This window comes from Boleophthalmus pectinirostris, unplaced genomic scaffold (genome assembly GCF_026225935.1).
Source record: "Boleophthalmus pectinirostris isolate CB_2022bp ecotype Guang Dong unplaced genomic scaffold, ASM2622593v1 HiC_scaffold_16, whole genome shotgun sequence".
Lineage (NCBI taxonomy): Eukaryota > Metazoa > Chordata > Actinopteri > Gobiiformes > Gobiidae > Boleophthalmus > Boleophthalmus pectinirostris.
Genome location: NW_026571095.1, coordinates 16,766,377 through 16,791,727, shown reverse-complemented (window position 1 = coordinate 16,791,727; position 25,351 = coordinate 16,766,377). Strand labels below are relative to the sequence as shown.

Sequence of the window (25,351 nt, the reverse complement as noted above, 5' to 3'; positions counted from 1 at the left end):
ACACGACCCAGAGACAGTGCTACATGGCCGACAGCTACTGACAAAAATACAGCTTAGTTTTACAATGAGACGTAACCACTTATTAGAACAAACTCTGCCACTGTTATCCATGGAAAACCTAAAACAAAAACAACATTGCATTGGAGTAGACATTTTAGTTTACCACTGTATATTTCCAGACTGAATAGGAATTTAATTAGCACAAAGAAAATACCTGACTGCTAATAATTTATAATACAACCTACAAAACCTTCATGTAAAATGATGAGGATGACTCACCCAATCCACAGCACAGATGTGGTTTTCATGGACACAACAAGTAGAAACAGCAGTGAGTGTTTCAACCTGTAAAATATAATTAAGATCAGTGACACAAACAAAAACTGATGGTAAAAAGGTAGTAAGAGTTTGATGCTAGAGAGTACATAACCAATACAAAAAACTCATAAGGAGGGTACAGAAGTACTATTATAAGTACCCTATAAAAGTTATTTTATGCTGTTAAATTAAAAACTGTTCAGCATAAAAAACTCAAGAGCACAGAAAACAGAGGGAACATATCTGTTTAATAGAATGTGATAATATTGGTCCAGCCCCAGAGTGCAGCTGCAGGTGATGGGGCTCTAGGTGAGTGTAATAGCTGCTATTGAACATGATTTCAGTCTTTCTGACCTTATCTCTGAGGTTACTCCAGGCTGTTCCTGCTGCGCCCACTGTGCGCTGACCCCATTTAATCATTGCTGTAAAAGAAAGTCATAATGGAGACAAAAAAAAAAACATGTCCGCCATTCTGGTGCAGCTACAAATACACATGCTGCAAACGCATTTTCAAAGGTCACTTCTAAAATGTCTGCTATTTGTAATCAAGATGTTGCCTGGTGAGTCACTGTAAAGTATTTTAAAAGGCAAATTAGGATGTAGGCTGTTTTGTTTTACCTGCCTTGTACAGTAAAGTGAAGGTAAATTATAAGACTCACTATGCCTATAATTAGGTAAATATCAAAATCAGGAGGAGAATCAACATTATGATTTTATTATGAGACATTCGGTGATGAAAACAGCTGCTCAATGTTAAAACATTGCAAGATCAACAATGTACAAAATTCAAGGAAATGACTTATGCTTAACCCAAAACTCAATATGGGCTACTTAAGTTTTCAAACTCCTCTTTTACATAATGACTGCACAGATAGTTATTATGACAATAACACTGATGCTGAGTCCACATAGAGCATATAACATTAGAGACATAGTGCCACACACAGCAGACAGCAGCAATAAATCATTTTCAAATGAAACATCTAAACCACAAAGATGGAGGAATATTTATTAAAAATAGGCTTTTTCCCCTTGTATAAGTCACTTAATTAATCACCAAAGCTTGAGTTAATTATCAGCACCCAGCTAGCCATTATTATCCTGTTTATGCAAATCAATTCAATCAAAAGATGATTGTAATCAGAATTAAATTTTAACCAAAAGTTCAGCATATATCTGGAATATTTCACTAAGGAGGCCCTCTCTGAAGCAACCTTCACAAACTACATAACCCTTGGATTGGCACAAAAAAGCACTGGCTTATGATTCCACGTGGCTGGATTTTATAAGTAAACTTCAAGCATCAAATAAAAAAAAAGAAGTGTTACTGATCCACGATGAACCATACGATCTGTACATGTTGATACAGTAATGTTTTATGTATTTTATGTTTCCTCCAGGTACTGCCTTACACAGCCATCTCAGTGTCATCCAAAGAGTCTGGCAGAATCTCTGCGTTTAGCACATTAAAAAGTCGTGGTGCTCCATCTGGTGTCAGACCCTCTCCCTGCCCCCAGCTGTCCCTGTCGTCACTCTCGTCTGTATTTGACTCATATTCAGACCCAATCCCCGATTCTCTGAACCGCAACAGCTCCAGGGCACCCAGCACCTGCTCCCCCAGCGGCGAGCTCTCTTCACTGGGTGTCTCTCTGGTGTCCTGTCCCTGCTCCAGCCGGTCCGGACCCCTGGATGGAAACCGGAAACACTCGAGCCTCACAGCACTCCCCCTCAAGCCCACTGAGCTGTCGTCAGGGGCAACAGTGCCAGGAGAGCACTGCCCCGGTAGAGTGGAGGACCAGGCGTCGCTAATCTGTTGGGATGCCAGAGGGGCCACTGATAATGAAGGGGGCAGAGCATCACAGGGTGGGCGCTTAGCCCGGAAGGTGATCTCCAGAAGACTGTCCTGGGAGCCCACTGAAAATAACAGATCAAGAGAAAAATGTCTTAGATTAAAAGGCCTGAGATGCTGTTTTTAATGGAATAAAATCATTCCCAAACCAGGTGATAACAATGAAATGTATTCATTATTATTCAGAAATCCAAGGCTGGAACCTGACCTAATCTAGGTTTAAAAACAACAAAAAAGAGTTAAGTATGCTAAACTATGCTAAAATATACTATTCTATTCAACTTTAGGAGGTCTCAGAGATGAATGTTAAGGATTTAAATATAGATTATACTATTTTAGGGATATAAACTGATAAAGACAATTAATTTCACATTTCACAGGGTCTGTGAAGATCATTCACAAGCTCTGACTAATCAAAATACTGTCCACACAAATAGAAAACAAAATGTATCAGATTAATGGAGGTGGATAATGTCGACAGTATTGGATGATTTATAACACCAGTTTGCCTTTGGCACAGACGAGGAAAGGGAGAGAGGGGAGCAGAGCTGAATACTCTGAGTGGGCTGCCATGGCATAATGAATTATATGAGGAAGTAGAGGAGAAAACACTATAATGGCAGATGCAAAGGACTCTGCACCAAACAAGATAGACTTGTGAAGTCAAAGCAAACAAAAAACATACATAAAAGGCTAAGTTTGAGATGAAAGCTACTCACTGGAGGATAACTGTCCCACAGCTTTGAGTTCCAACTCTTGGATCTGTTTGACCAACAGTGAAATGTGCTGTAACAGGTCAGTGTTCTTGCTGCTGCAGCAGCTGCTGCACTCTGGCCTGAGCCTCTGAGCGCGCACACACCTCTACAGAGAGCTGCTGCTGCAAGACGCGTACCTGAGATCACAACAGACATTATATACACCCTACAGGCAACCCACAGCCATAGGTTTACTACTGTTTACTAAATAAAATCTGAGATTTTTGTTTTGTCCTAAACAACATTACTTTAGACACTTAGATTTTAATTGAACTATTGCTTGGTTTCAGATAAAATCAGAACATTCTAATAGACAATTAATGTTCAACATAAACAGGGGAAGAACAAATAAATTCATCAATGCAGATTTTATTGTTATACAGCAATTCTTCAGTCCTGTTCTCTCTGTGGGGTCCTACACAGTGTTGTGTAGCTGTAGTAGATCGTAGTACTTGTGTTTTGTAGCTGCAGTACAGTGTAGTAGTTGTGTTTTGTAGCTCTAGTTCAGTGTAGTACCTGTGTTTGTAGCTGTAGTACAGTGTAGTACCTGTGTTTTGTAGCTGTAGTACAGTCTAGTGCCTGTGTTTTGAAGCTGTAGTACAGTGTAGTACCTGTGCATTGGCTGCCAGAGCTTGCTGCTCCTGCTGCTGCAGTTGTTTCTGTAGGAGCTGGAGCTGGTGCTCGGCCGAACAGGACGCCTCCTCAGACTGAGCCGAGGCCCCGAGGAGGGGCGAGTGCAGCAGCACAGGGGGGTCCTGCCAAAACAAATACATCAACTATATGATCCCTTAGGTCCTTTTCAAATAAAAGTCTATAGCCTCAGAGGTTATGAAGGCTTTGGGAATGGCAAGAAGAATAAACACTCTAATCATCTATATAACATTTAGACAAATAATATTTGATGCACTTATTATTTACATCTGTATCATAAATTATTGATTGTGGTTGATCTGCAATGTCATTCTTAAACAAAGGACCAAGAAACTGGGAACTAAACTGGGAACTGGGAACTAAACAATTACAATATCTAGTACCAATGTAATATCAAATTACTGAAAAATAAAACATGTAATGATGACTGTGTAAAGGTTAGCATTGATCTTACAGATGGATAGATGGATCTGACCACCACACTGAAGAGGTGTTATTAAGTTAATTTTGTCAACTCATCAACTCAAGAACACTATTAGTGTCACTGAGGCCAAAAAGCTGATCAATATGATACTTTTAGCTAACAGATGAGCAGCACAGTGACCATACTGTTTCTATACAATTTCCATGGGTTCAAGTTGTGTCTTAATTATCTGAAGACAGATAATATAATAATAGATAGATATACAGCTTTTCAAACCACTTAACACCAGGGCAATGTTGTTTTGCTTAATTGTTAGCACACAGTGAAGATGAATGAGGTGCATGAGACCTGTTTTATAATACACAATTACCCTCAAAGATATGCATTTTTTAAAATAAATGACACAATCCTAAAAATGTAATTAATGTGCTGTAATCTAACAGCTACAAGACATTGACAGGATTCCAAAAAAGATGCGCAATATAGATTATGACAAAAATAAATAATGCCATATTTAAACAATATTATGCAAATCCATCAGAAATGTGAAAGGTATGCATGCAAATGTCACAGTTCGGGTTAGAAAACTACACAGCGTGGTAAAATCAACCACAAAATGCGGAAATATCACTTTACACCATTTGAAAGATTACGCTGTTTGTCTCATTTGTACTTTAATCTACTCTTTTTTTTATAGCTTTTTAAAATGTTTTAATTACAGATAATATAAGCTGATTACAATTTTGCTAAACAATCATTGCAATCAATATATCTCCCACTTAATTTAGATATATATGGTAAAATGTTTTTAAAAGATCCTTATTTTAAGACATCCCTTATAATTTAAGTAATAACCAAGAACAACTGGGTTTATATCAAGTTGTCAGAGCCCAGCTGTTATAGCATTTATCAAACACATATTGTCTAATTAAATGTAGCAGGTGTAGCTTTCATGTCTCAGGCTTTATTAAAACTTCATAGTGACAGGAGTTTTATGACACTGACAAAGCAGAGGCTGATTGATCTAAATTTACCTTTGCAGCATCACTGTTGGCCTCCTCCTTTCTGCTTTTCTCTGGCTCAGACGAGGACGCACACTCAATGCTCTCCTCTGTCGTAGCTTCAAGGTCAGTCTCTGAGGACACAGTCAACTTCTTCTGAGCTGTGAGGATTGCACACAGAGTATTCATCATTTCTCCCTTTGAAATTAATGTTATAATAATAAGTGAATTGGAAAGGGTAGTCTTTGATCACCGGGAGCCTGGAGCATCTTAAAAATGTCTTTGGTGGATAATGGTATCTTTATTTAGACAGGTATGCACTTTAGAGACAGTTTGTTTGTGTAGACTGTTTGTTTGAAAGAGAAAGGAAACTAAAGGGAATTGATTCTTTCAGTGGCATCACACTGGGGGTCCTCAGCATGTATGTGTATGGCAGATTGTTTTCTTGTTACCATGGTTACACAATGCACACATTAGCAAATGCTGCCAAAAAAATTTAAGAGTTTCTGAAAGAAGAAAATACAAAATGGATTTAAACACATGTTCAAGAGCCTGTTCATGGTCCTGTTTAGGTATTTAATTTTCCACAAAAAGGTGAGAGTGACTGAGTGAGAGTAGCTGGGTTGTGACTAATGTTAAAGGACTTGTTTAATGGTACAAAATCAGATCACCTGTTCCAACTAACTCAGATTTTCTTGTCAGATTGTGTTCACATAAAGCTCAGACTAAAGCCTCAGACAGAGCATGCCTACAGCTAGAATCACACCCCAAGGAATGTTGATGATATCAACTGCAAATAAAAGTGGAGACCGTGGCACTGCTTTTTAGAGAGATGTACTGAGAAAATTATTAGTGTACTTTAGCCAGGAACAACACTAGATAACTGCTTGTCTCCATAGTTTTTTTTTTGTCTGGAATGTTTCACAGTATGGCATTAAACTTATACATGTCTGTATTTACCTGGTACCATTGCAGACTCCTCTCCCTTCACCTCCTCTTCCTCCTGGTCTTCACCTTTCTGCTGAGCAGTGAGCTGGTGGCACACGTCAAACGCTTGGCCCACGGTTCGGACAATTCTCATGGCCTGAGACTGAGACAAAAAATATTATTCAAAATCCATTATGAAGATTTATGTCATGTTGAAATGTAAGTATGTTATGTTGTTTTTGCAACATTTATTTGACACATTTTGTTGATAAAAACCACATGGAAAAACATGCTCTGAAAAGTTTAGACTGTACCATTTAACATAAATAGCAATAAAGTTACAAAACAGTGAAGTAGTGATACAGATGCCGGATGTTTGACTTTGCACATGGTTCTTGTAATATTTTAGCAGTTTATATTCTGTTTTTCTCTCAAAAAAAAAATAAGATAAATTTTCCTTCAAATCTGTGCACTTGTGAATAATGTGACACACATATTGGAGCAATCTAAGTGAAAAATAGCTTTTAGATTCCAGACAGGGCAGTAAAAATAAAGCTGTAGAAATGTGGACTGGAGACACAATTCAATCTCGGCGCCGTCAGGGGAGAGTCCTTGTCGATGAAGTGGACACATGTGTTGTCACGGTGATGGATCGGTCCATTTCTGAGGCAGAGGAGAGACCGCTGATAAGATGAGCTCTGATTGGACGAGGCTGAGTGACTGCAGCGTCTGTACTACCAGGTCATTCATCAGGAGCAGGTTCATTTGCAAATAATTACAAGGTGACGTCAGGGAGTCTCCTCATGTGGAAAGACTGTATAAATCAAGTTAATGAGTAAATTGCAAGGAAAGTGTACGCAATTAGGGTGTTAAACTAATTTTGCATTATTTAAATCATTTGATTAATTGAAACAAGTCTCATAAGAGAGGAATATTATTACCAAAATATTCAAGACAAAAAACTTACTGGCTAAATTATTAGCTCAGGATATTGGTTAAGTGATTGGTTACCCCTCCTTGAACCGTCACCTTATCGTGGTGGAGGGGTTTGAGTGCCCGAATGATCCCGGGAGCTATGTTGTCGGGGGCTTCATGCCCCTGGTAGGGTCACCCAAGGCAAACAGGTCCGGGGGGACGGGTCAGACGAAGAACGGTTCAGAAGCCCCTATGATGAGTGTACGAGCAAGGCCAGTTACGTCGCCCGGATTGGCGTCACCGGGGCCTCACCCTGGAGCCAGGCCTGGGGTGGGTGCTCGCCAGCGAGCGCCTGGTGGCCGAGCCTCTCCCCACGGGGCTCGGCCGGGCTCAGCCCGAAGGAGCGACGTGGGGCCGTCCTCACGTGGGCCCACCACCCGCAGGAGGATCCATATGGGGCCGGTGCAGAGAGATCTGGGCAGCAGTCGACGGCGGGGGCCTCGGCGACCGGATCTCCGGACATGGAGACTAGCTCTGGGGACATGGAATGTCACCTCGCTGGGGGGGAAGGAGCCTGAGCTTGTGCGGGAGGTTGAGCGTTACCGACTAGATATAGTCGGCCTCACCTCCACGCACAGTTTGGGCTCTGGAACCCAACTCCTTGAGAGGGGCTGGACTCTCCATTTCTCTGGCGTTGGCCGCGGGGAGCGGCGGCAGGCTGGTGTGGGCTCATTGCCCCACAGCTCAGCCGCTGTGTTGGAGTTCACCCCGGTGAACGAGAGGGTCGCGTCCCTGCGCCTTCGGGTCGGGGACAGGTCTCTCACTGTGGTGTCGGCCTACGGGCCGAACAGCAGTGCTGAGTACCCGGCCTTCTTGGAGTCCTTGGGAGGGGTACTAGACAGTGCACCGACCGGGGACTCCGTTGTTCTCCTGGGGGACTTCAACGCCCACGTGGGCAACGACAGTGACACTTGGAGAGGGGTGATTGGGAGGAACGGCCTCCCCGATCTGAACCCGAGTGTGTGTGTTTTGTTATTGGACTTCTGTGCTAGTCACAGTTTGTCCATAACAAACACCATGTTCGAGCACAAGGGTGTCCATAAGTGCACGTGGCACCAGGACACCCTAGGCCGGAGGTCGATGATCGACTTTGTCGTCGTGTCATCTGATCTCCGGCCGCGTGTCTTGGACACTCGGGTGAAGAGAGGGGCTGAGCTGTCAACTGATCACCACCTGGTCGTGAGTTGGGTTCGCTGGCGGAGGAGGAAGCCGGAAAGACCTGGCAGACCCAAGCGTGTAGTGAGGGTCTGTTGGGAACGTCTGGCGGAGCCCTCTGTCAGAGGGACCTTCAACTCGCACCTCCGGGAGGACTTCTCCCGGATTCCGGGGGAGGCTGGAGATATGGAGTCCGAGTGGGCTTCATTCTCGGCCTCTATTGTCAATGCAGCTGCTCGGAGCTGTGGGCGTAAGGTCTGTGGTGCCTGTCGCGGCGGCAACCCCAGAACCCGGTGGTGGACACCGGAAGTAAGGGATGCTGTCAAGCTGAAGAAGGAGTCCTATCGGGCCTTGCTGGCTCGGGGGACTCCTGAGGCAGCTGACAGGTACCGGCGGGCCAAGCGTGCTGCAGCCCGTGTGGTCGCGGAGGCAAAAACTCGGAGCTGGGAGGAGTTCGGGGAGGCCATGGAGAAGGACTATCGGACGGCCTCAAAGAGATTCTGGCAAACCGTCCGGCGCCTCAGGAGGGGAAAGCAGTTCTTCACCAACACTGTTTACAGTGCGGGGGGAGAGCTGTTGACCTCGACTGGGGACGTTGTCCGGCGGTGGAAGGAATACTTTGAGGATCTCCTCAATCCCACCGTCACGTCCTCCGAGGAGGAGGCCGAGGCTGGGGACTCAGAGGCGGACTCATCCATCACCCTGGCCGAAGTCACTGAGGTGGTTGGCAAGCTCCTTGGTGGCAAGGCTCCGGGGTTGGATGAGATCCGTCCTGAGTACCTGAAGTCTCTGGATGTTGTGGGGCTGTCTTGGCTGACACGCCTCTTCAACATCGCGTGGCGGTCGGGGACAGTACCTCTGGACTGGCAAACCGGGGTGGTGGTCCCTCTGTATAAGAAGGGGGACCGGAGGGTGTGTTCCAACTATAGGGGGATCACACTTCTCAGCCTTCCCGGTAAGGTCTATGCCAGGGTACTGGAGAGGAGAATCCGGCCGATAGTCGAACCTCGGATTCAGGAGGAGCAGTGTGGTTTTCGTCCTGGCCGTGGAACACTGGACCAGCTCTACACTCTCCATAGGGTGCTCGAGGGTTCATGGGAGTTTGCCCAACCAGTCCACATGTGTTTTGTGGATCTGGAGAAGGCATTCGACCGTGTCCCTCGTGGCGTCCTGTGGGGGGTGCTCTGGGAGTATGGGGTCCGGGGCCCTTTGCTAAGGGCTGTCCGGTCCCTGTATGACCGGAGCAGGAGCTGTGTTCGCATTGCCGGCAGTAAGTCAGACCTGTTCCCGGTGCATGTTGGACTCCGCCAGGGCTGCCCTTTGTCACCGGTTCTGTTCATTGTATTTATGGACAGAATTTCTAGGCGCAGTCAGGGGCCGAGAGGGGTCCGGTTTGGGGACCACAGGATTTCATCTCTGCTGTTTGCGGACGATGTTGTCCTGTTGGCTTCATCGAACCAGGACCTGCAATGTGCACTGGGGGCGGTTTGCAGCCGAGTGTGAAGCGGCTGGGATGAAGATCAGCTCTTCCAAGTCCGAGGCCATGGTTCTCGACCGGAAAAAGGTGGCTTGCCCTCTCCGGGTGGGTGGGGAGTCTTTGCCTCAAGTGGAGGAGTTCAAGTATCTCGGGGTCTTGTACACGAGTGAGGGAAGGACGGAACGTGAGATTGACAGGCGGATCGGTGCAGCTTCGGCAGTGATGCGGTCGCTGTATCGGACCGTTGTGGTGAAGAGGGAGCTGAGTCGAAAGGCGAAGCTCTCGATTTACCGGTCAGTCTTCGTTCCTACTCTCACCTATGGTCATGAGCTCTGGGTAGTGACCGAAAGGACGAGATCGCGGATACAAGCGCGCTCGAAATGAGTTTCCTCCGCAGGGTGGCTGGGCGCTCCCTTAGAGATAGGGTGAGGAGCTCAGTCACACGGGAGGAGCTCGGAGTAGAGCCGCTGCTCCTCCACGTCGAGAGGAGCCAGTTGAGGTGGCTCGGGCATCTGTTCCGGATGCCTCCTGGGCGCCTCCCTCGGGAGGTGTTCCGGGCATGTCCCGCCGGGAGGAGGCCCCGGGGAAGACCCAGGACACGCTGGAGGGACTATGTCTCTCGGCTGGCTTGGGAACGCCTCGGGATCCCCCCGGAGGAGCTGGAGGACGTGTCTGGGGTGAAGGAAGTCTGGGAGTCCCTGCTTAGGCTGCTCCCCCCGCGACCCGGCCCCGGATAAGCGGACGAAAATGGATGGATGGATGGATATTGGTTAAGGATAAGGTCAATCAAATCAATTCAAGGATTTGTTTGTATTGTGATTTTAATGTCTTTCTTTTTCTGTAAATCACTTTTAATTATGTACAAATTGTGCTATACAAATCAACATTTCTATAGCACATTTGTATGTGTAATATATTTATGTGAATGTGTGTGTGAGTGCATGTGTGTGATGTATTTTTTCAATAGTTTTTATACAATCTAAGCCTCTGAGTTTAAAACACAAAACTGGTCTCGTCTCATTCAATGTCCCTGTGTTTCGTTTCTCCTGTTAACTCAGACTGAAGACAGCCACAAATGTCACATCACAGCAGCCATATTCCAGAGGCTGGTTTTATTTATAAAAATGGTATCCACTGCCAGAGAGGCACCAGAGCCAATAAGGTGTGCAAGTCTCAATGATACAAGAAAACTGCTCATTCGCACTGACAGCAAAATAACTGGATACAGCCTACACAGCTCAAACTCTGAAATGGCCAACATAGGGGAGATACATGAACACTTCAAGGATCAGGGCTCAGAATGTAACTTATTTTTTGGACAATTTGAAGATTCTACTCTACTAAGGGAATCCCAGTATAAAATTCAGACTTCAAACCTCGTACTGGAATAAGATGATGCGGTAAGATTTTAAAATAACTGCACTTTTAATGGGCTTAATAAAGTATGAACAAAACCTTGATGCACAATGGAGAAATAGTTTATTACAAATGACTCATACTTAACAACTTAATCATTCCCTAAGTCCTAACTTTAACACTTTAATTAAGTAGTTACTAAGCTGCATCATTCCTAAAGGGCCCACTATTTTCTGATCTATGTTATAATGTTGTTTCCTCTTTAAAATTTACCTGGAGTTGTGTTTTGTTTTATTACACAAGTTAAACACACAGTCCCTGCATATTTAGGCAGATTCAGCTTCACTAGAATCATTTGGATCATTTCAGCCCTGCAATTGCCAATCTGTACTGAACAAAAGGTCAAAGGTAGACATTACCTTGTTAAAGGAGGTAACAACCTTATAACATAGCTCTCAAGAATCAATTTTGTGAATTATAGGACCTTTAAGGCTAATTAAAGAATAGTTATTATAAAGTGGTACAATGCTTTTCTGAATACACAAACACAAAAAATAATACATCTGGGCCAATCACTTCTCTTTCCTCTCAATAAAGTCAACACTCACTTTTTAAATGCTCCAACCAAGACAGATCCATCAACTAATCAACCAACAGTAGACAAAAACACTCTTCCCTTGGTGGAGGTAAAAATAGAGCAATCAACTTTGACATGTGAATACAAACCCCCCTTTGTTTTTCTCACTCATGCATTGTAAATCAAAAATAATTAGCCTGTTTCGCTTTTCGAGGCCAGACTCAAAAGCACTGTTGATGTTTAGAAGTGACATCTAAAAGGCCTGCTGAGGCGACCGTATGTCTTCGTGGAAATAAATCAAATCTTCTGTTAACAGCAGGTCCCATCTCCTCCCACTCAGCCATGTGCTTAATCTGTGACACCCAGATAAAGGTTGAGCACCCATGGGACTCACTCTGGCCTTGGGAGAGTCCAACATTGACACCCATTTCCCCTCTTTGTACTTTTGTGATTAGTATTCATTTTTACTAAGTCACTGTCTGTCCAGTCGCCATGGTGAAGAGATGCGAGGCTCATGCTCTGTCTTTGTCATAGGAGGAAAAATGGCTGCAATGTAGCTCCACTAATGTTGTCTCAATACCAAAATTACAAAGGAAAATACTTTACTAGTCATTACCAATTTCAATGCCACAGTGATAATTAAAACACTATTTCTCCATAATAGAATTACATTTTCAACACTTAATAGTGTAGTTTCTTTAAAGTTAATTTCTAAAGGGGGGTATGGAAGATTGTATTTATTTACGTGCAATGTTACACAGCATGGCATTCAAATCTATCTTGCATTCAAACATTTAATCAAAGGCACCTTCATGATGTTACCCCCTTAGATATAGCTAGTTAAGTTAATAGTGTAAGAGTCCAGGCAAATATGTATTTGTTTTTCAGTATCAATGCCTACTCAAATAATTTTTAAAATATCTATTTATATTTACAACAGTAAACTTGACAAAACATGTGAGGAAAGGCTGCAAAACAAAAGTGTTTTTTGACTTGGATTAATTGGCCATATGCTCACCATGCAGCACTGTGACAACACACATAAATGTTATCTTCGGAGAACGCCACAGCATGAAGTGAAAATGGTACTTTAGTGAAGAAGACCATATGGAGTGAAGTACCTTTTTCTTGGACTTAAACACATTGCAGCGGAAAATGTTGCTCTGTCCGTCTCTGGCGATGTAGCTGAAGATTTTGAGATCTTGAGCATCATGTGAGACGTAGAAGATCCTGTAGTGGATAGATGTGATGTGGCTAATGGGTTTTTAATGAAGTGTGTAATTGGATATATTAAACAGGCTTTTGTTGTTTGCTTTCTGACACATTTGATTAAAACAGCTGCACTGACAAAGGCCTTACCTGTAAATGGGGTCCTGTGTCACTAAAATGGTATTGTCATCCCAAGACCACCCTTTCCTCTGTCAAACAGAACAAACAAACAACAGACAAATGTGAGAGTAGAAAATATTTTTACATTTTATTAGGAAATTAGAGGAGCAAGTTGAATCAATAAATGGAAGATACTGTAATTCCTAGTTTGAAGATATGCAAGGTGGAATGTAAGTTTATTGTTTATAGTAAAAGTATTTTTCAAAAGACTGCAAAAAGAGCTGATTCAAAACAAAATAAGACACATGCAGTGAAATCTTCCGAACAAGGATATAATTAATTTTAATTTTGGAAATTAAATATAAAAAATATATATACATTTAATTTTGTGCATTTATGCATTTTGTGCATTTGTGGTTGCACTTATTTTTACTGCACATTCACATTTTGGGCAATGCAACCAAGTCACTTTCAAACATGTTTACGAACTTTTTTTTATTGGTTGCCATAAAATCACCTAATTATTTTCATTGATGTATTTCAAAAGAAAAACTGGGATATTAAATTCTAAAGTCAATATCACCCAGTCCTATTAGATCATGCACATTTTGATAATTGGACTCTGCATCTCTGAAGAGACATATTGATTATTTAGTTATTTATACGGCAACATAAATCCAGTCAAGCTAGTGCCCAATATATTATGGTTTAATTTGTCGACCTTGTTTGTTACTATAGCAACAAATGTTCTTGAGTTCAAGTAGTATTTGAAGTCAGATGGTCTTTGATCATGTAAAATCTAAGAACTGGTCTAAGCACTGACAAAGCACTGACCTTTTTCTTTTTTCGCAGAAGAACTTTGACAGAGTCGGTTGACACCACAATGTTGACTTTCTTCTTCTTGATGTTCTTCAGCTTGAATTCATACTGCAGAGAAATAAACAACACTTTACACTGAAAAAGCCAGAGTGATTTTAGCTTTGCTCTTCTGGAGGGCAAACTGTGATTGAGCACTGATTAGGTTTCCTACATGCAGCAATGGGGCTCTTTTATCCCTGTCTATGAAGTCTGTGCCCCATACATCCAAATATCAATGCTCTGACATTTGAGATCAAACATGTTTTATGTGGAATAACACACTGGCTTTGAAAACACAAATTCCAACATCAGGGGCCTCATTTATAAATCTTGCTTACGCAAAAATCCGTGCGTGCGCGCTTCCTACGCCAACCGCGGTATTTATAAAACTCGCCTAAGGCGTATCAGGTTAACTCTACGCCAACTCGGGACCTCCTGTAAGTTCTACGCAAAGTCTGGAGACACGGGGAAAAAGCGACACTCGTGGAGAGAAGCAGAAGTGAACAGAGTTTGAGGAAGTGTTTGATCAGAAAATCCACATATATAGAAGAATTACCTTCAGATTTGTGCATTTAAGTGTTTGGTTCACCAAAATACGGAGAAGGGCTGTTTATTCCACTCATTATTCTCCACAATATTATACATTTGACACTCGTGCACGAGCGCGGCCACGTTCCCGGACTCGGTGTAGCGCAGAGTCCCACAGTCCACACCGCGACCATAGACTTCTATAGAACACAGACTGTGACCGACACAGAGGACGAAATAATGACCCAACCTGAGGGTAAACTCTTCCCTTGGACGCAGCAGGAGCCAGGCTTTGAATTAATGAACGCAACTTTAACACTTTACTTTAGTCTTTACGCACCGAGCGCCAGAGTGACCTGAGTCTGCGGACAACACGAAGCCCACTGCCCGAACCTGACCCCAACCAAAATCTTCCCTACATTTTTGTGTAATGGGGAACTCTTGTACATGAGAGCTGCTCTCTGACTGTATGAAGAACAGAATAATGCCTGTGCCTGTGCCCGTCCCGACCCAGACCCACACTCACAGACCCAGACCCACACTCACAGGTGAGCAGTTTGGATGTTTCGTGTGGACTTTAATTGGCAGAATAACATCTGTATTTGATGTGTTTCTTGCTAAATCTGTGTCCTCGTATCCTCGTGTCCCTCCCTCGCTCCTTTCGCTCTCCAGGGGAGGGCATCTGAATCTCTCGCACATAATTTGCGCGTGCACGTATCTACGTGTATGTGCATAAATACAGGGCCAGTCCTCACACACTTCATAGACAGACTTAAAAATATAGCGATAAAACTCTTGAAACAGCGAAAAAACACATGGGCTTTACTGTAAAGATGTTATAAAAAATGATTAAATGAACAGATGAGTCCTTGTTGTCACTTTTAGTTTTGTATTTATTTATTAAACAAGGTTTAATAAAGTCTTTAATAAAGTCTTTGTCGTGATCACGTGGTGCTGCGTGGAGCGTCCTCCTCCCTCTGTCCCGCGTGTCTCGGTCAAACCCACTGATTATCGGCTCATGTTTAGGGAAATCTCATTCACGAGTCACTTTACATGCTCCTTTTATGGTGAGGTGGAGGTGTGGAGAGGGCGTGACGTGACGTAGGTTTACGTGCGCAAATTGTAGTTGCAGGTGGGATTTATAAAGCAAAGATTGCGTGGTTTGGTGCGTGCGGTGGGTTTTCTAAATATGGAGTTTGCGTGGCGCACGCCTTGTCGTAGCTACTAGGCGTACGCACTAACTTACGACAACTCCTGCGCAGTTTTTATAAATGAGGCCCCAGATGATTAATAGATAATTGAAACACTAAAAGAGTCCACAGCGTCATAGCATTTGCTTTTCTCTGTTATCTTTATTTTACTTTGTAAAAAAAGACTCAGTGACTTTTAAGAAATTATTTCGCCACAAAGTCCCACAGTGTGGCATTTAACTTATCTATCTCTATGAAGACAAGCAAGTGGTACACATACACACATACCACCCGGACAATTTACAGGCCAGGGGCCTCATTTATAAAAAACTGCGTAGGAGTTGTCGTAAGTTAGTGCGTACGCCTAGTAGCCACGAGAGGCGTGCGCCACGCAAACTCCATATTTAGAAAACCCACCGCACGCACAAAACCACGCAATGTTTACTTTATAAATCCCACCTGCAGCTAGAGTCAGCGCATGCAAACCCACGTCACATCACGCCCTCTCCACACCTCCACCTCACCATAAAAGGAGCATGTAAAGTGACTCGTGAATGAGATTTCCCTCCCCTGGAAAGGGAAGGAGCGAGGGGGAGATATGAGGATACGTGGACACAGATTTAGCACGAAACATATCAAATACATGTCAAGCGCTGTTATTCTGCCATTAAAAGTCCACACGAAACATCCAAACTTCTTACCTCTGTGAGTGCGCGGGGCTGGGTCGGGGCGGGCACAGACATTATTGTGTTCTTGTCAAAGAGCAACCTCTCATTTGCAAGAGCTCCCATTACACTAAAATGTAGGGAATGTTTAAGGTTCGGGTCAGGTTCGGACAGTAGGCTTCGTGTCGTGCTCAGACTCGGGCCACTCTGGCGCTCGGAGCATAAAAACTAAAGTAAAAGTGTTAATGTTGCGTTTAGTCCCAGTGCTTCATTAAACCAAAAAAGCTCCTGTGCTCCGTCCGAGGGGAGAATTTTTTGTCTCAGGTCGGGTCATAATTTCGTCCTCTGTGTTGGGTCACAGACTGTGTTCTATAGGAGTCTATGGTCGTGGTGTGGACTGTGGGAGACCCTGCGCTACACCGGGAACGTGGCCGCGCTCGTGCACGAGTTTCAAATGTATAATATTGCGGAGAATAATGATTGGAATAAACAGCCCTTCTCCGTGTTTTGGCGAACCAAACACTTAAAAATGCACAAATCTGAAGGTAATTCTTTTATATACGTGGATTTTCTGATGAGTTCCTAATCAAACTCTTCCTCAAACTGTCTTCACTTTTAGCTTCTCTCCACGAGTGTCGCTTTTTCGCCGTGTCTCCAGACTTTTCGTAGTTCTTGTAGGAGGTCCCTTGTTGGGGTAGAGCTAAGCAAAGTGCCACGCTTTAGTCAAGATTCATAAATATGGCGTAAAGAGCGCGTACGCAAGGATCTGTGCGTAAGCAAGCTTTATAAATGAGGCCCCAGATGTGTGGAGAGGCAAGTCTTCCTGACCTGAGAATGCATGGTTTTAAGCTCTGAAGGTCTGATATAAAAATACTTATTAATAAATAAATAAATGTAAGGTAGTGCGGAGGCAGTAGCTCATTTAGTTGTGTAGCGTTCATTCTCTGATCCGAAGGTCGGCAGTTCATCATTGGTAAAGTAGTCAGATCCACTGGCCCACAGGTTGACATTGCAATTCCAGCTTCCAGTGAATACTGCCGTTGTGTCCTTGGGCAAATCACTTTACCCCCCTTGCACCCGGTGTCTGCATATACTGGTGTATGAGTGTGTGCATGAATGAGAGGGTGGTTCCTTGATGTAAAGCACTTTGAAAGCGGTATATAAATCTGTTAATTTACCATTTACAATCAAGTGCCAGACCCCCCTCTAGAAAAATTACATAGTCTACCTTTAACTTATCGGTGCATTTGAGGTCAAATCATTTGGCTCTATTTTTCTTCTTCTCACATACCATCCAGCATTGTTTAAATATCCAGTCTTTGGATTTTCACCTTGGCTTGACTCTTGGTAACCTCACCATCCATCTTATGTATTCACCATCCTCCATAGGGTGTTGCACTATACTCCCCCCAATGACAGCATCAACCGCCTGAGCTGCTGCCCCCACTTCTGTCTCTCACTGAACATAATTGAGGTTTTGCAGAAAAAAACCCAACCAAATAACCTTGAGACTACAACCTCTTTTACACCCCCTCATCATTTCTCAACCTCTAGTTCAGACTTCTTTCTAGGGGAAGTATATGACAGGTGAAGGACTCTCTATCTGCCTGTGCCCTTATGTAAAGTGGGACAGGAGGACCATCCATCTCAGCAAATGTCAGAGTTCGATGAAGTGGATCATAAGAAGTCTTCACCGCTCATTTCCAGTCACCTCTAGTACTTCTGCCCTCATCCTGTGACCACTCCTTGGTAAGTAAGTGATCGCACAGCATATTATTTAATATTACAGTCCATGTCTTGTTGTTTTCAAAGATTTGCATTAACATATACAGACTTGTGCCTTGTTATCAACTCTACAAATGGACAAACTAAAACATTACACTTATTACAATATAGTATATCTAATTAAATAACGATTCATAATTTACTCATGATTAAATGCAGCTTTCAACTCTACCATGACCGATGCTTTCGAAGTTGTCAGTTTAAATTTTCTTCTTTTCTTTTCATTTATTTTTGTTTTCCCCTTCAAAGCTGAAGTAAAAAAGCACTGCCTTCCGGTTCCATTTAAGACTGACAAAACAATAGTGTATTTTTGACACACAGCTTTTAGGCAGTGGGAAAAGAATCTGCATATTGAGTTTATTGAATTTATTGAATGTATTTTGCAACAGCCCTCAAAGCTTGCAGCGGATTATAAAAGTGATATATTTGGCAGCAGTGACAGAAAATCTTGGCAATAAGTGAAAGGCTGTTCCTCTGCAGTGAAGCGCAGGGATTATTACATGAGGGGACGCAGCTGACCCTGAACTGACACACTAACTTGGTTGTTTAGATTAGATCTAGCAACATCTGACTAGGCTGCTAAATCCTCTGCCAACACAGCTCCATGGTATCTCTGTCTCTGTGGGTTTTAAAAGTGCTTTCTATTAGGCATTACCCTGGAAGCTGCATCTCTCCGCAGCCATAAAACCGAAGTCCAGCCCTGATTTAAAACACTACTGACAGCCAATTGAATGTGACTAGAGAGTACTTTTACACAGACAGGTAATTTACAAGTGAGTACAAACTGTGCACGAGAGGAGATGACCAAGGTGAAGGGCGTATTAGCCTCCACACTTCAGTATTGATTGTAGTGAAACTAGACAACTACCATAAACCATAGGTCACAGATACAGGTCTAGATAAAGGAAAAATGGAGCAAATATCTTACTCTGATTCTCCTCATGGCTGCCACTATCTCCATCCTGCTGCCTGGTCGCCCCACCTCCAGACTTCCAATGTACTGCAAAGTGTAACAACATATGGTTTACATTCAATACAATAGTACAAGAGTAAAACAAAACAGACTTATTGTTGTATAATATTACAATTATTATCTGAACACACAAATATTTCTATAAGTCTACATAGATTTAGGCCTATTACACTGGACTAGGCACAGTATTGCAAACCAAAAAAATGTCTTATTTAGAAAGTTGTTGTACATCTTTAAACAGTTGGAATAGGTGATTTTTTGCATGCTTTACTTAACAACCTTAGTACATATGTTTTTTCTTCTGTGGCTCTCAGCAGAGTCAAACTAAACCAAACTATGCGTTAAACCTCTACCTATCTATATCTACTATCTATATAAGTTACCATTAGTCACTTTTTTCTTTGCCACAATCAGTTATTTAAATCTGATTGATTAATTTGCAATATGATCACAGAAAACACGCTCCACACTATGGCATGGGCACCATCTGAAGTAACCACCTTGTACGTGACTAACAAACCCTAAACATTTCTGCAGCTGTGTCGGACTTACCTTAGCCTCGAAGCACACCCCATGCTTAAACACCTCCTCGTTGTGCATGGGAATCCTCAAATCGTGCGCATCATCCACGAGATTGTACTTGGTTATACCTGGCATCGCCTTAACAGTGCTGCTCGCGGCTGCCGCTCCTGACACTTGTTTTACGACAGCGCTAGAGAGCTGCAGATATGCGCATGATCCCCTCCTCCCGCTCCAGACTCGTCACTCCGGGGGGTCACCGGGGTGAGCGTCTCCGCGGGTTGGTTGGTCTGAGGGTTGGATAAAGCTGCAGCCCGCTGATTGTCAAAAGATGTGGGTGCTTATGACCCAATCACTCCTACTACCGAGCTCCCAGGCACGGGGGAGACAGGCAGAAAGCGACGCCAATAGGCAGCCGATGACGCACGGACATTAACGCATGATTGTTTTGTCTTGTCTCAGGGTCGAGGCATGCACGTACCCACCGCAGTGATAGAAAATTGAATGGCAAAAGTGCAGCGTGTCCAAAAGTGTGTATGAAATAACAGATACATAATAGAGACAAGGAAGGCGGAGGAAAATATGATCACTGACAGTCGCTTTACAAGTTACTGACTCTGGCGACATCTAGTGGCCAAAAGAAGAGCCACATACCGTCAGTCAGCCATTTAACGCCAATGTTTCAAAAAGACACCGAGATAGATCATGGATCTATTAAAATAATAGAGATAATAAGATAATAAGAAAAATAATAAGATAGATACATAGGCTTTTTTGTGATATAAAATGAGTTAGAAGGATGTGCAGTAGATGGTTTACACAAATTAAAGTTTGTCATCAGTGATGATAGTGGTACTTCCTACTGCTAGGTCCTAGGGCATGACACTTCAAATATGGCAACACAATAGTGTAGATAGAGTAGGGCACTTCCTCAAGTCAAATGCAAATCATGAAAACACTTACTTACTATATACTTAGGAATGGGAGAGATATTATATCTTCATGATGGGATGGTTTGGCTGTCTGAATGATTTAACTAGGCCCCCGAAATAAGATCATCAGAATGAACGAACACCTAGAATCTATCTTCCAAACTCTGGCATTAAAAAGGACACACTCCTCATCAGACTCCACTCACAGCCTCCATGACCAGCACAAACTGTCCCGTCCTGGAAGGAGGTTCTCCTCTCTCATTTTGAGAACCCTTGTTTTTTATGTATGCATTATATGAATGTGGCATGAACGTTTCAAATAAAGTTTGCTAACAAAAAAAATAAAGTTCTTTGAATTGAACTGTATTGAAGGGGAGCATAACAAACAGACACCTGCTTTAGTGATATATTATCACTAGTAATATTTGCATTAATATTTAACATAATGGCCTAACAAAGTACTTTTACTTTCCAGCCCTAGACGTTTCTCTTAAATCTTATTTTGCTTTGGGAGATACCATTAGCAATGAATGGCCACCATTTGCCAATCAGCTATAGCTGATATTGTTTACTTGTAGACTAAATGTGAAGTATTTAAAAAAACAACAACAAACAAACAAACAAACAAAAAAACAAAACAAAAAAACAACAAACAAAAAAACAACAAAAAAACATGGAAAGCACAATAATCCAGTAGGCTACTCTGTAGAGTATGTGTTAAATAGACGAGGAAGGTGGAGGAAAATATCAGCTCAACACATTTTGCTCTCACAGTCAAAACCAAACGAAGTTGTCTTAATATAGCCTATTATTTAAACTAATAACAGTTAATATCTTGAAATTGATACATCAGAAATTTGCTAAAAATGCATATGCCCATCTTAAACAATTATTATAATTTTTTTTTTTTCAATTTCCTATCTTACTGTGGTGGCCCAATTTATAGAAATATGTACTAAACCAGGAATCTTTGAAGAGGGACAAACGAGGCCCCTCCATTTATTGAGTGAGAACAGGTCCATAAGACCGGGAACCAGTCCAATTTATAACATGACATGGGATCAAGGGGCATGGCCCATGTATGTAATGCGCACAGACGCCACAGCCCATATGGCCTGCAGTCATGGCTCTATTAAAATAACTTGCAGTAGACATAATATTCAGATCTGGGCCCTGTATGAGATCTAAAAATGTCGGTGAACAATCATATTATGTCGATGTATGAAGATGTTCCAGTTCTCTCTGTCTCCAGTAGATGGCAAAAGAGTTCTTTACATGGGGCCTACTTGTGCGGTGGCCATAACCCGCCAGCCAGTGATTATGTGAATCTTCTCCAAACTCTAAACGTCACCCTCCTGTTACATGGCTTGTTTTTCAACAAACATCAGCATTAGGTAAGTTATAAAAATGAGCTGGCCTCTGGAAACATAAAATGATGAAACGTTATTAACCTAAAACTTTAAAAAATGGCCGCATGAGAAGGACAGAATGTAACCTTAAAAGCACCCTCAAAGTGGGATCCAATAGCTCCAGTATATTATCTGTAGTTGTGCAGATCTCCTTCGGTAAATAAGTCGAATTCAAGTAGTAGTTCTCTTAATCAGGTCATCAAGTACCTGTAATAACGCTCTAGCTTGTGCCAGTCTTCTCAGGGGCCCCACGCAATGGCAGCTCACACGATCGTCACTTGTTATTACTATCGTCCGCACACTTGATCCTTAGTAAAGAGAAGTTCTCGTGACGTTTATTTGAAATATATAAACAAGAGCTAATGTAAAAATACCACCTACGTCACGCGATATTTTCACACACTTGATCTTGACTTTACAGTGAATGAATTAGAAACAACTGTTTAATTAAGTAGCATCATGTCTCAATTTTCATCGCACTTTTCCTAACAAGGACATCTTTCCATAGAGCAGTGTTTCCCAAACATTTTTGGAAAAAAGTAGACAATAAAATAATTACAAAAAATGTTTGAAATTATTCAAAACATGTCTTCAGTGTGTGTCAGAACTGTATATTGCAGACCTACATGCAGATCGTGACTAGGCGACCCAAAAAAAATCTCTTGAGACCCACTTGAGGGTTGCGAACCAGTCTTTGGGAAACAATGCTATAGAGCAAAATTAACCTGTTGACCACCCCTGACCTTTTCTACCTTTTCTATCTATCTAAAATCTTTTTTATCTATTCTTTTCTATCTTTTCTACCTTTTTGATATATTGATATATGGTAATTATATCCACCTATGATTGTGACACTCAAAAATACTGTGTACACAGACAATAGATTGTATAAAGAATACAGGCCTTTTATATACAGGATATCAAGGGTGTAGTGGGAGTGGTATGCGGGGGTACGCCATCCACCCACTTTTCCTGATGTGAGATATAAAAAAAATATAAATATTAAAGAGCTACAACTTAAATGTCAAACCGGAGCTATTGGCAATGGTGAAACAACCTGCATAAGCTCATGATATCTCCAGTACTGTGCTATAGTAACCTGCCAAATGAGGGAACAGGACTGAACCAGGACTGACCCAGGAGGAGTTAAACAGGACTAAACCAGAACTGAACCAGGACTGAATGTTGGGATGGGCCTGGAGGTGCGCCCGTGTAGACCATCGGGTGACCGTAGGGGAAAGGACCAGCGCAGAGTTTTACGCCCCATGGGGCTAAACGCATGCATTGCCCGATCGCGCTTTGCGGACACTCTGCTCTGTGGGCTTGGGGTTCTTTCTCTCAAGCCAAGATTAGTCATGGTTTAGTCTTGGTTTAGTCCTGGTTTAGACCTGGTTCCGTCCTGGTTCAGCCCTGGTTTAGTCCTCCTGTTTTAGTCCTGTTTTAGTTGTGGTTCATCTGTTGTGGTCTATGATTTATGTTCTGTAGGTGAACAGCAAATATTACTGATTTTTAGTGGGCTGGCTCCTTTATGTTTGTACTGAATTTATTTAATTTTTTTAAATAAACAAACAATCTACATGACACCTGTGTGTCGTGTGTATTTTGGCATGTTAAGTTGAGTATACAAAGACATCAGGAATCGCGTACCCCCACATAAAAACAAAACAAAACACTACACTGCAGGCTATGACACAGACACTGGGCAAAAGCAAGTTGAGAGTTTTGCCCAAGGACAAAATGGCAGGATAATCATGTTGTGAGCTAATGTTTCGAATTTATATTAAAGTTTTTTGCCAAACATTCTGTCTTCCATTACATAGGCCTGGGTGCTAGCTAACATGTGAAAATAATGACAGAAACAAATGCAAAGTTTGAAATGTTTATTGATTAATTGATTAAAATTGTGTTTCAGTGAGTGACCTGTAACAGAAAATGAAATGAGTTAATGAAATAAGTGCATTTAATTATGTAATTGGGAGTGAAATTAATTGTACTTACCTTAATAGATCCATGGTACTAACCTAAGCCGAAGCACCTCAAGAAGGTTCTATATATATATATATATTTTAGAGACCGATATATCGGCTGGCTGATATTATCGGCCAATATGGGCACCTGGAGACATATCGGCTATCGGCCGATATGCTTGCTGAAATGGGCCGATATTTCACGTGGGCATGTTATACCTCGTTATAAAGCTTAGACTCTCTACATTATGTTCATTTAATCCAATTTACAGACAGATAAATGTCCTATTATGTGGCTCCGCATCAGTATTTATCCGCTGTGTAATTTGTCTGTGTCCGTACTGTCCCTGAACACACCACCAGAGTGACGTCACTTCACTCGCGTGTGTTTGTTTACACCCGCAGACGTGCGCAACATTGAGATTATATTCTTTTTCGGACAATCGATTTGAGTCTGGATTAAAAGGACATTTATTAGTGCAGACTTGTGATGTGAGGAGGAGCCTGTGTGAGCGGTGAGTGTTGGAAATACATCGACTTTGAAGTTAGTTTAGGTTTTGTTAGCGGTTAGCTGCTGTAGCTCCCGCACATAAACAGGCTGTTTTCTATTGGTCTATTGTAAAGTGACTACATTGGCCGTATATTTGTTACTGGACCTGCACTGATATGTAAATGAGCTGTGAATAGACGTGTGAATGATCCACATTTATGCATATAATTAACTACCGCGGTGCGCAGCATTTACGGCTAAAGGCTAATAGCGATAGTTTACTAGCTAGGAGTTATGGGTCGGTCGCGATCGAAGCAACGGGAGCCTGTTTCTTATTGGGAGCCGTGTTTTCTCTTTTTCTCACTTTTTCTCTTCATGCCGCATGTTGACCCGTAGTTTGACAGCAGCAGCGTCTGAAAACGAAACTTTCAGAAATCTGCGTGTGCATAGGATACAAAAAAAGTGCATATTTGGCTGCAGTTCAGCATAAAATGAATAAACCAGGACTAATCTTGGGCTCGAGTGCAGGAGAGAGATAGAAACCGAGTCCCGACACTCAATCCTGGTTCAGTTCTGGTTTAGTTCTGCTTGCAACAAAACAATCTCAAGAGTCGCTTGGGAGCCGAAAGAGTCAGCTGCTTTAGTGAGCCGAGCCAAAAGAGCCAAAACCTGAAATACCCATCACTAGTAGCAAGAATGTGATGCAAAAATGCCATTAGGCCAATCTACTGTATGTAAATATGATGTAAAGAGTCAAAATAACAATAAATGTTGCCTAAATAAACCCAATTTAGAATCCACTAGAGCCAAACCTAAGTTTTTTAATCAATTCAAGATTTACAGTGAATTTTTACATCACTAACTATATCGGTGATTATATTGGCTATCGGCAGCGCCAACTCCCATTATATCGGTTTCATATCGGCCACAACAAAATCCATATCGGTCGGGCTCTAATATATATATATATATATATATATATATATATATATATATATATATATATATATATATATATATATATATATATATCAAACTTTTTACACATTGAGATCACTTAGTTGTACTTACCTCTATTTTGGAATGAGCCAGCTTCACCTTTGTCCAGGTTGAGGGGCTGTGTGTGTGTGCAGGTCTACTATGCTGGTTTTAACTTTAACTGTTTGTAAATATTTTTCAGTTTTTCGTGTTATGGTGGAATAAATGCACTTTAGGTCTGCACTGCACCTGATGAGTGCTTG

General features: G+C 42.2%; 1 pseudogene; it reads right to left on the bottom strand.

The window, feature by feature from the left end:
• Positions 1–1,358: 1,358 nt before the first annotated feature.
• LOC110173546 (carboxyl-terminal PDZ ligand of neuronal nitric oxide synthase protein-like) lies at positions 1,359–19,450 on the bottom strand (annotated as a pseudogene).
• Between the last annotated feature and the right edge of the window lie 5,901 nt (positions 19,451–25,351).